The 11,385-nt window shown below is 40.4% G+C and overlaps 1 long non-coding RNA gene and 1 pseudogene across 2 annotated transcripts in view; both read right to left on the bottom strand.

Moving 5' to 3' along the window:
* Positions 1-11,056, bottom strand: part of LOC111665270 (radixin-like) — a 14,470-nt pseudogene extending 3,414 nt beyond the window's left edge. The window contains exons 1-14 of the transcript XR_015438053.1: positions 10,164-11,056; positions 9,478-9,552; positions 8,775-8,895; positions 7,258-7,353; positions 6,499-6,621; positions 6,098-6,249; positions 5,783-5,866; positions 5,316-5,450; positions 3,281-3,350; positions 3,005-3,168; positions 2,354-2,484; positions 1,833-2,001; positions 1,641-1,733; positions 1,213-1,449 (exon numbers count right to left, since the gene is read on the bottom strand). The product of XR_015438053.1 is annotated as a radixin-like (transcript). The remainder of the gene's footprint in view (positions 1-1,212; positions 1,450-1,640; positions 1,734-1,832; positions 2,002-2,353; positions 2,485-3,004; positions 3,169-3,280; positions 3,351-5,315; positions 5,451-5,782; positions 5,867-6,097; positions 6,250-6,498; positions 6,622-7,257; positions 7,354-8,774; positions 8,896-9,477; positions 9,553-10,163) is intronic.
* LOC147818339 (uncharacterized) lies at positions 7-808 on the bottom strand. The gene is made up of 3 exons (XR_015438075.1): positions 719-808; positions 463-575; positions 7-288 (listed from the first exon to the last, which is right to left on the bottom strand). It is a non-coding gene; the product is annotated as an uncharacterized LOC147818339 (long non-coding RNA).
* Positions 11,057-11,385: the final 329 nt, after the last annotated feature.

Genomic DNA, 11,385 nt, shown 5'->3' with positions numbered 1-11,385 from the left:
TAATATGTCAAGTTAATATGTTAAGTTTGATGATAATTGGAATTTATTTTATGTCAGTCCGTTGAATCTAATCTCTTCTAATTTCCCCTCTTTTGGTACTTGGATGATTTGTGTTCATTATTATGTAGTGACCCTGTTGTCGGGTTACAGGTGTGACACTGTGCAGCTGTGAGAACGAGCTCCAGGTGTGAGTGTGAATACTCGAGGCCGGTGAGCAGCACGATAACCGGCAATCCGGGATAAATGTGACCGGCGATGATCCTCTGCCGCGGTGCAAACTGTTTCAACCTGCAAAAAGCAGGCTGTTAACGACCCACGTCTTCACCCCAGTTCAGCTTAAAACAAGCAGAATGGAAATCCGCACAAAAACAGACACTGTGCAATTGAAATGGTGATTAGTTACTTTTGCAAACTAAACTTAAACACCCCCCCCCACACATTTTATTTTGAAAATGTACTCACAGGAAGCTGCTGTGGGAACCGAGCTGCGTAACATCAGTATGTCCGGGCATAGACGCCGTGTCCGGATCGGAGGAGCACAGCTCGCTGTAGGAACCCTGAGCCGTCACGTGACCCTGAGACACATGGGAACAAAACACATAAAGTGTAGAATTAAAGAAAACAAACTGCACACTTTCATCCTCTTTAGAAGAACAAGCTGAAAGCGCCGTCTGAAGTGCAACAAGCGGCGGCAGGTGTCTGTGAATTTTGCACAAACCTCCTTCAGGACCAGGATCTGATCGGCGACCAGGACGCCACACTTGTTCTTCAGCAGTTTAAAGAAGAATGGACAGAGATGTATGCCTTATCTTACCCTTATGTGCAACAAAACTGCTGTTAGAAAATAATATAATCTCATTGTTATTGTGTTTGCGAGACTTTTGAGTGTCTTTTGCTTAAAACTAATAAACTGAATTTTTGTGTGGATCAGAAAGATGTTGTTTAATGTAATAGAAGTGACTTTATTCGAAAGTTTTTACTCATCCGGGAAGTTTAAGACGTAATTTCGACGCAACGTCGCTCTCCACCCGGAGGCGTCATTTATTAGATGTATATTCATGTCATTTTCATGAACTTGATATTAAGTGAGAAAGTGAATCTGACATTGGGAAAGGTAGCTCCCACGCCATGTCAAAAGTTTTGATGTAGCCCTTAAACTGAATATTTCAGACTTCACCGGGAGTCCGAAAAGTTTTCTCCCCTCGATCTCACCTGCAGCTGTTGCTTGACCCTCTCGTTCTTCTGGGCTTCAGTGACGCGCTCCTCTTCGCTGCGGAGGTCCAGCTGGCCGACGCCCTCGTTGGACAGCTCGGCACTGGCTTCTGCGTGGTTCTCGTCCTGCTCGTCACGCTCGCTCTCAGCGTGGCCGCCGGGAGGCGCTGGCACCACCGTCGTTGCAGTCTTCAGTTCCTCCTCGGTCTTCTCCAAGTCCTCCTGGGCCGACAGAGCCTGCAGGAGGGGGACACAGAGAGGGAGAGCGTAAGATGACGACAGTTCAGAGGCTCTGAATAGTTTCAAGTCACTATCAGAGTGGATGAAGGCACCGATGCAGTTCTAAGTGTTTGCATGTTACTCTAATTGTGTTACACAATAAAAACAATGTTTGCCTATATTGGGTTGGAGAGACAGGAGTGCTGTACCTTGTGCTGCCATTCTGTGGCCTCATCTTCTTTCTTCCTTTCGGCGTCTTCCAGGAGAGCGATCTTGGCTGTGAATTCAGCCAGTTCAGCAGCCTGGGATGAAACAAAGATCCTACTGTTACACATACATTCAAATACTCAAAAGACCTTACAGAGAAATGGAATGTCTCACACCATCAAACACACACATACCAGTTGCTCCTGGTTCTTTTGCTGGTCTTCAGCCTGTTTGGCCAGCTCTGACTTTGCCTCCTCGGCCATTCGCCTCTCTCTCTCTCTCTCTCCAGCCTCTCCGCCTCCTCTCTCGCTCTCTTTCTCTCCTGCTCCAGCTCCATTGCCCGGCGAGTCTGTTCCTCAAGCTCTGTGGAAAGGCACAAAAACAAACACAAACACATTACATACAATTTTTTATTTAACTTAATTTTCTACACATTTCAACTTCAAACCTATGAGATCAGCTGGTATTATCGGGTGAAGTCAAATACTGCTGATTCAGGCAGGTGAATCTGAGCATACATAAGTTTTGATTTGTTTATTATGTTTGATCAGTTGTACAATTATGCTAAATATAGAATTGGATATGGTTTCTCTTTAATAAAAACATTACTAATAAAGTAGCAGTTAACACAACCAGAGGAATGAAAGAGTTATGGCTATTTGCAAAGGTAAGTGAACAGATGGATGGATGGATGGATAACAAGAAACACGGGTACCTTTCTGAGCTGTCATCGTCTGCTCTTCAATCTGCCTTAGCCTCTCCATGAGCTCTTCTTTCTCACGCTCTATCCTTTCCTTCTCTTTCTCTGCATGCTCTCGCTTCTTTTTCTCATTCTCCAGCTGGGCCCTGAAAAGTTTTGCAAGTACATATTTCAGATTACTTGAGCATTTATGAGTAAGAAACATTTTACCATGAACATTACAAATACAGAGAAACCCAACATATCTGCAGCTGCACCACCGTTAACGACATGAAATAACCAGGCACTCGTCCCTCAGAGCAGCTGCGTAAAAGAGGCAAGACTGCCCACTAGTGTAGAAGCTCTACCATCTGTTTACCTTTACAAGCAGCTACTTTTAGTGAACAAGCTGCCTCATAAACTTAAATCTTGGTCTGTTAAATCTGTTTCATTTACAATTATCAATTTTGTGTATACATTTCTGTATTTGAGTCAATGAATGGGGAGTGATTGTCCTGAACTATAATAAGCTAAGTTATCAGATATTAGCTTTACACACGTATTAGTTCAAATATTCTGAACAGGAAATACATTGCTTAGAAACACTTATACGATTTCTTTTGCAGAAGGCTTTTAATTATATATATTTAAAATGTAAAGGTGGTTGTGAGTGTTCCTCTGCGGTACCTCTCCATCTGCTTGTGGTGCTTCTCCTCCCGGGCCTGAGCCTTCATCTGCTGCACCTCAATGGTGTCGGGCTTTCCCCTCCTCATGTACAACTCGTGGTTGCCCATACACAATGCCGAGATACGCTTGTTGATGCGCAGACGTGGGGCATAAAACACAAAGTCCTACAAAGGGAAAGGTAGAAAATATATCCTTAAATGTGAAGAAGGAAATGTTCTCTATAAATAAAGCAGAAAGTCTATAGTTCTTAATAGTTCTTATGAATCTGACACTCACAGGTAACTTCTTGTCATTGAAAGAGATGTTTCTAATCTCACTCCAAGGGAAGCCAATCTTTGGTGTCAACCTGGGAAACATATTAAATTGTGGTTAATGGTGTGCACTTTTAACATTTGAACTTACATCCCAATCACATGACGAGACACAGAACAGGATTTTACAAATTCAGCCAGCCAAACTCAAAATATCACCTCCTGCAAAGATTTGACACAAAAGTTGGTGTTCTCTGATCAAATAGAAAGAAAGAGAAAGAAAGGAAGGAGTAAAAAAAAAAAGCTATTGCACACCAGCAGTTGTGATGACCCAAGATAACAGACAGGAAGGACAAAGCAGAGAGACAGTGAGAGGAAATGCTACAGGAGTTGTGATTAAATCTATCCTTTCTTCCACAAACGGAAAAAATCTCTGACCAGGAAAGACTCTCCTACAATGGTGTTGCGGGGGCTTAAGTTAGTAGACTGGCTTCTCTAGATTGTAATCGCAGAGTGTGCGTCGGTTAGAACGCAGTCTATAAAGTTCCCCCAAGATTTAGTGAAGAATGAAGCAGGAGACAATCAATCCTGGTGCTTTAATGGTGTAGACAGCATACAGATGTGTTGAAGGTGGGGGTTTGTGTGTGTGTGGTTCTGAAATAAACCAAACAATAAAGCCATTAATAAACAACTAACAATAAGCTTGACTATAGCACACAGTCCAAAGTAATGATATAATATAATTATCCTTAGCATGGGAATATGAAACATCCCATAGAGAAGGAATCATATATATATATATATATATATATATATATATATATAATTATTAACATCACACATTTAACTGATTGACAAAGGAACGGTCAGTAGCATTTACGTTAGCAATGGAAGCTAACACCGCTAGAAATACACACTAGAGCCCCAAATATAACCTCAGTTAACAGATATATACAGATAAATATAACAACAATGCAACATCCGTCCAGCGAATAAACAATGTAACTTACGTTTCTCTGGACGCACACTGAACCACAAACGGCAGATCAACTGTTACAAAGTAGCAACACAACTTTCTTCTACCGGCCGTACACACGTCTCACCGTCGTCAGTCTCCTTTTCTCCCTCTCACGAGCGGTGGCACTCTGCCCTATTGAGCGCGACAGCGCTCCTAGTGGTTGGACCTGGCTATGTCACCTGCTCTGTCATGCAGCCTTCAGAACAAATGGACAGTCTTCCTTTCTCCACCTCTCCCTCATTACTAAAAATATCTAACCTTGTTGGAGATTATGTATTGCGAGTCCTTTACTAAGCCAGAACATATTACAGCTTGTTCATGTGAGATGTTAATATCAAATAACAAGAAAATGCAATATAGTTCGGAAGATTTGTTTTGTTATTTTGAAAAAGTGTCCTCATTACATTGTTTACCCACAAGAGAGAGAGACGAGACAAGTTTTGTTAGTACTCAGTGTTCCCACTTAAAAAACAACTTGTGGATCATGCTGTGTTCTGTGTTCTGAAAAGATCCTGCACAGAATTATCTGTCTATTGGGTATTTGAATCAATTGCCAACTGGTCTGGATGGCTTACATATATATGTGTGAAATTAAAATATAAAGGTGTGTTCACGTGTTCATGATCTTCTACTCATTTTATGCTGAAATTAAAGCAACACACCCACCCTCACTCTGTGACATAACCATGTAAAAGTTGCCTCTTGCTGTGGGCTAAGAACTGATCATAGAGATTACAAGTTTATACAAGATCTGCAAGTCTTTTTTCATGTTATATGGACACTAACATCACACAAGGCTTTGGTTTTGATCTTGTATAACAGCAGCTGTAACAGACATCATTATGACAACATGCGTTGACACATGTACACATGTACCGGCGGTTGTGATTGCGACATTATGTACATACACATATACATACATACATACACACACACACACACACACACACACACACACACACACACACATATATATATGTTTTGACACATCACCGATTTTGTAAGTGAACCCGGCAAATCTATTTGTGTGTCTGTGCCTTACTTGTCTTCGTGTTCATAGATGGCATCCACGCCCAGCCACAGCTGTGTGCCCTTCTTGTTTTTGATCTCAAAGTAGTTGACGCCGTACATCTCCAAGTCCTGGGCGATTTTTAGATACTCCATCATCGAGTCCTCTCTAAAGAAGAGGAAACGCAAGAGTTGGAAGGTTTTGCACATTTTTTAAGAAACATTATCATATCTGTAAAAGAGAAATTAATCTGTGTGAATTTAATTTTTAAAAGAAATGGCCACAGTATCATACAATCAAATCACACATTCCAACTTAAGGTAGGTCCAAAGAAACTTTGCATTTTTCAGCCCTCAACAGACAGTAACTGCACAGACGATGACGTACTTCCACATCCTAACATGATATTACAAGTCCATAACAAGTACAATCACAGATAAAATTTCTGTCTCTCTCAAGAGGTTTCAAGTGGAGAATGTGATGAGGAAAGTTTGACACACCTGAGCATTCCTCTGTGTTCTTCGTGCCAAGTCTGTATCCTGTCCTCCCACTGCTCCTTGGTCAGCTTGTGTTGCTCCAGGACTCTGTACATAAACACGCACACAATGAAATGACTTTCACCTGAAGGAATGTCGATCGGCACAGAATTGTTTCCTCTGGAGGAAATCATAGACGATTCTAACAGGGAAGGAGACATATTCCAGGTTTGGAGAGATCTGCTGTGTGAAAGCTGAGGAGGCACCTCCCACAGCAGGCAGCAGTCCGGTCACACCAGAGCCATACAGTGTAGGTTGTGACATATTTTGTGTGTGTACCTCTGAGGCAGCAGTCTATCATGGGTAAGGTAGCCGGGCTTGTGGACATCTTTGTTGTAGTCTCCGTACTTGGCCTGGACAGCGTATGATGCCAGTAACACAGCTGTCTCTGGAGGACAGTAGTTCTCATCGTTCAGGATCGCCTCCTTCACCTGGAGGAATGGGAAGGAGTAAAGGAGTTATTACATTTATTCGACACTCTCCTTTCTTTTCAAATATTTATCAGTTCAGTTAATAGTTTAAGTGTGGCCAGCTTACGCCAATTACACTGGGAGAAATAAATATTTGTTGGATGGAAACATGCATTAATTTGCATTTTTCCCCTCAAGATTTTTTTGGAAACTTTGTTACAATTTGCTCTACATTTGGATGAAAACTTGGTTTAGTGAGTGCCTTGATACCTGGAGGAAGAAGAGTCACTGGGTGATCTCCTGGATCAGCTCCTCTGAGACATCTTCAGGGAAGAATTTGGCTCTGAACTTAAACTGCAGAGGGTTCTCTTTCTTCACATCTCGCTGGGTCACCTGAAAAATAAAGACAACGGCATCTTCATCCATCCATCCATCCATCCATCAGCAGATCATAATCTTTGTGTCATAGTTACATCTCAGTGAGTGGCACACCGGGATATTTTGAAATTAAATATATATTTAATCCATAATAAAATAGACCAATAACTATTAGCTCATCACAGATTTTTAAATAACTGCATGCATGTCCGGCACTGGTCCACACTGGCTGTGGTGCTTCAACACACGCACATCTGAGCCCATAAACACACTGGTTTCATACGTCAGTGCAAGGGGAATTTTTCATCACATTTTTCTGCAGTCTCTGTCTGTCTTTCTCTCGTTCTTACTCCCTCTCTCTCACACGCAGGCACGCACACACGCGCACAAATACACACAGTCAGAGGGGAATTTTCTATCATGCATACTCGGAAACACACAGACACACTGTAATAGTGGGGTTAATGCTGGAGGGTTTGTTGGCCCGAGTGAGAGAGGAAGCCTGTTATAGGAGCACATCTGAGGCACCAAACCACAGCAGAATTTCTAGGCCAATCCTAGACAAACAACAGACACTGGCACTGGATCCCAACAAACAAAATGGAAGAAAGTTATGACAAAAGGAGGGGATTAAAGTGAAGTGAGACTCACCTTCTTGTTGAGTTTGAGCCAGGTGATATAGCCTTTACTGTCCACATACTGTAGGCCAAAGAACCAGACCTCCCTCAGACCCACTGTCTTCACCACCTGAGAACAAAACGAAATTAAATCTGAATTCCTACATCATCACCAAGCATCAGTTTATAACTCAACTTCATGGCAGTTTTGCCTTTATTTGACAGCTGACAGTGTAGACAGACAGGAAATAGAAGAAGAGAGGGACGGTGGTGATTGGGAGTGAATAATGATACAACATCATGGTTATGCAGAAAACATCTTACATACTGCCTACATGCATAATTTTAGCATGTGATCATCACAATAAATGAGTTGCTAACCAACAATGCTGGCAGTCTCTACCAATTGAAAAGTGTGCCTCCAGTATTTCACAAGACACCCAGCTGATTACTTTTCAACCCAAAACAGAAAATTCATTGACATCCACTGCTTATTACTGATTGATTATCAGTAACAGAAAACATTTCCTTTTTACAGCTTGACATTGAGTGGGTCATGCCTAGTGCTTCAACCCTAGTGTTTTCAGGTAGGTAGTAATTCTCTACTCTAAAATTAAGTTTCTAAAAAAAGAGGAAAATGCTAAATCTTTGCTTCCTTTTAGAGAGCAAACAAAAGGTCCATTATTGAATATAAAAATGATTTGTGGTTGTGTCACTCATGCTCACCGGACGCCGCGGGACACACATCTGCTGGTGACTATTGCTTATATACATATCACCACATTGATTAGATCTTGTGTTTAACTGAGTTCCCCTCTTAAGATACACACCCAATTAAAACTCATCCTTCACAACAGGCCTCTGTTTGTTTCAGCAGCTGGAAACAAAGTGAGTATTTTTTGGTTGGTTTTAAAAAATGTTGTGGTTTTTGGTATTTTTGTAAGTAAGTAAGTCTTTAAATAAATACTTTAAATAAATACTTTAAATACTTTAAATAAATACTTTAAATAAATGATGGCCACCTTCCAGTCTCTTTACTACAGCGTGGGTGAATGTGGCACATCTCAGGCTGGAGTTGGAGTGATCTGCTGCACTCCGCTGGTCCTCCTCATGCCATTGCAACAAACTATTGCACAAGCAAAGATGCACACTGTTTTCTGCAAAGCCTTTACTGTCAGAAAATATAATATGTTTTGTCAATGTCATTTATACAAGTCTGTCTTCTGTCCGGGCTCCTGAATGAACAGAGAAAAGGGCCTGGAGAAGACCTCCAGTGCGCACAAACACAATTGTGGTTTAAAGTTTTCTACCTAAAGCGCCACAGGCCGTCTTCCCCTCTTTGTTTGGATTTTTCTTTGCCTTTTCCTACATTTTATATCAATGATATCACCAGTGAACATGTTTCAAAGTCAACAGAGAAATTCTAATTAAATTTCTACTACTATGATTTCCTTTGACATGACTTGGAAGTTAATGGAAGAGCTACACAAAGACATTAAATGTTACTTATTTTCACAGTTGTTTAGTGATATTTCATTGAATTGAACTTACCCAATTGTTTGTAGCATGTGCTCCCATCCGTGCTCCCTCCAAGCCAAGGTGAAAGGTCAGACTTTCAAACAGGAGGTGGGAGAATCCAATTGGATTTTTAGAAGGGGAAACTCGGATCGTACTAAGCGGGGTAGAGAACAGAGGGGTGTTTGGCTGCTGCCCGTAAAAACAGCAGTTGCACAGCTTGTATGTTCAAATGTCAGTCAATCGTATGAAGTTTGAGGGCGAATGCTGAGAGGAAAGAGTGAACAAGTTTGAAAAGATCATTTCAGATTGTTGATTTGAGGGTGTAGCTTCAACTGTAAAAAAATGAAGATGGATAGAAGGGTTACATATGACACTCCTATGAATGATGATGCCCAAATGATATTTTTACTAATTAGTAAGAGTTAAATTCCAAGGAATAATACCAAAGCCAAGTGAAATTTGGATAAGAAGAGTTGTGGTAGATTTGGGGAAGTGTGAGTTTTATTGAGAGGAAGAAGTGATGTCTATGATGTGAAATTACAGGTGGTGGTTTGTATGTTTTTTTAGGGCTTGGAGGGTACTCTAAATTGAGATGAAAATGCATGTATTTTTTCCCAAATGAAGTCTCTCTCTCTCTCTCTCTACTGTTGTGAGAGTGTAAGCCACAAGATTGAAAAGTGAGCACCTTGTGTCTGTGTAAGAGTAAAATATGTGAAGATAAAAGAAATCCTCTTACTGCTCTGCAGACAGTCGTCCTGCTTTCATGGTCCTGACGCAGTTGAGCGTGATGTTCAGAGATGGCCGTCTCCACCTGTAAGAAGAAATACATCAAAAATAGTTAAAACATTCATCTTGACTGTTTTGTTGTGGTGAAAATGTTTGAGCTGCAGTGATATATGTAAGAAATGACACTACCGCTATTTTATATTCAGAAAATTATATTATATAATCACATACTACAAATGTTTGCAGTATGGTGGGTGTTGAGGTGGGTGAATCCGATTCGATTCATAAAAGGGTGAACCCGGATTGTACTCAGTAGGGTAGAGAACAGAGGGGCTGCTGTAGAGAAGTGTACAATTTCTTTAAACATGGTGCTTTCACAACAATCAAACTCACATCCTCTGAATTCCCAAAGTGCCCTCTAACAGCCTAAACCGTTGACTGCTATTTCTTAGAGCCTTCAAAATTGCTCTGCTCTCATACAATGACATTTTTATGCCTTACTATACTATGAACTTTTTGTACCTCACCACACCTATGCCATAGTAGAATGATGCAAATCACTGGCTGTCTAAAGAAACATGAAAACTCTGAGTTTTTCAACACTACCGTGCAACAAACTGGATGTTTTGTGCCCCATAAAATAAAAACGTATTCAAACATGCTCATATATTTTCTTCTGAATAATTGTATAGTTACCCACTTGGCAGCGACACTCAGCTATGTATGTATGTGTGAATCATGCCTGTAAATAATAATGATGATGGTACACAGATATGGTTAAAAAACAGTCATTTGAAATGGAAAAATCTGAATAAGAGCAATAAATAATAGGTTTGTTTAATAATTACACACTTGCTTGATAAATGCAACTCATCAAACACCATATATTGTAAAAGCCCAGGCACAAGGCATGCACGTTCTGGCTGTCGCCACATGGGGGCGTTGCTGGACTGCAAACAATGGAGACTATAATACAATCCAGAGGATTGCTACGGACCAACAACATAGTCTAAAAGCCACCTCTTAAAGCATTTCACCACCCAGTTTCCACTTTTTTTTAAAATCACACCATTTAATTCTTATCAAATTCTCACCAACTGATGGAAACTCTAACTTCTATTTTACAGACAGTATTTGTGATGCTGCACTGGACTCGTCAGCTGAAACGTCTACTGTAGTTACTCAAAATAACATATAATTATAGATTTTAATATCTTGTCCCTACAACGTATTCAAGTAAATATGTTGAAGTAAAGTTAAAAACATGAAAACTGAGCTCAAACTAATGTCTGTTTAAGAAATAAAAACAGTGCACCTCTCTTTACTCATAGACTGTTGAGGAAATTAGCAAATAACTTTGTACACTACTTTGTATTATGTACAAACATAATGTATAATCCGATAATGACAAAACAATAACACAGACTTCTTTGTCTGTCTGTCTGTTTTGTGACTTTAGATTCAGGCTTTGAGGTGCTTTTCAATGACAGTTTGAGCCCTCTAGTGCTTTTCTTTAGCAACTACATTTAAAAAAAATCCAGGTGTCTGAACGGCATTTAATATTCAGAGCTTTCATAGCAATGGGATAAAAAAACAACTAATTACCTTCTCCGTCATGAAACTACCATACCATCCATCCATCTAAAAGGTAAACAAAAGTGATGAACATCAGATCAGTACAAGAATACAAATGAATGCTGTATCAAAATCTAATTAGGGGAGGCAGAAGGAGAAGTGATGAAGATGATGAAGAGGGACAAAGGCACATCAGTCATCGTCATCAGGTGTTTGAAAAAACAGAGGGCGGTTTACACTATATTCAAGGGTCAGGATTATTCCATAAAGCTCTTTATAATCACAGTTATCATGGTATATGGTAGTTGCTAAAGGGACACTGTTTGAATATCAAGGCAAAAAA

Source organism: Seriola lalandi, unplaced genomic scaffold, assembly GCF_002814215.2.
Source record: "Seriola lalandi dorsalis isolate HSWRI2012SDOR001 ecotype SW California unplaced genomic scaffold, Sedor1 jcf7180002054630, whole genome shotgun sequence".
In the NCBI taxonomy this organism is placed as follows: Eukaryota; Metazoa; Chordata; class Actinopteri; order Carangiformes; family Carangidae; genus Seriola; species Seriola lalandi.
Note: the sequence above shows the minus strand (reverse complement) of the source record. Positions and strands in the feature narration are given on the sequence as shown.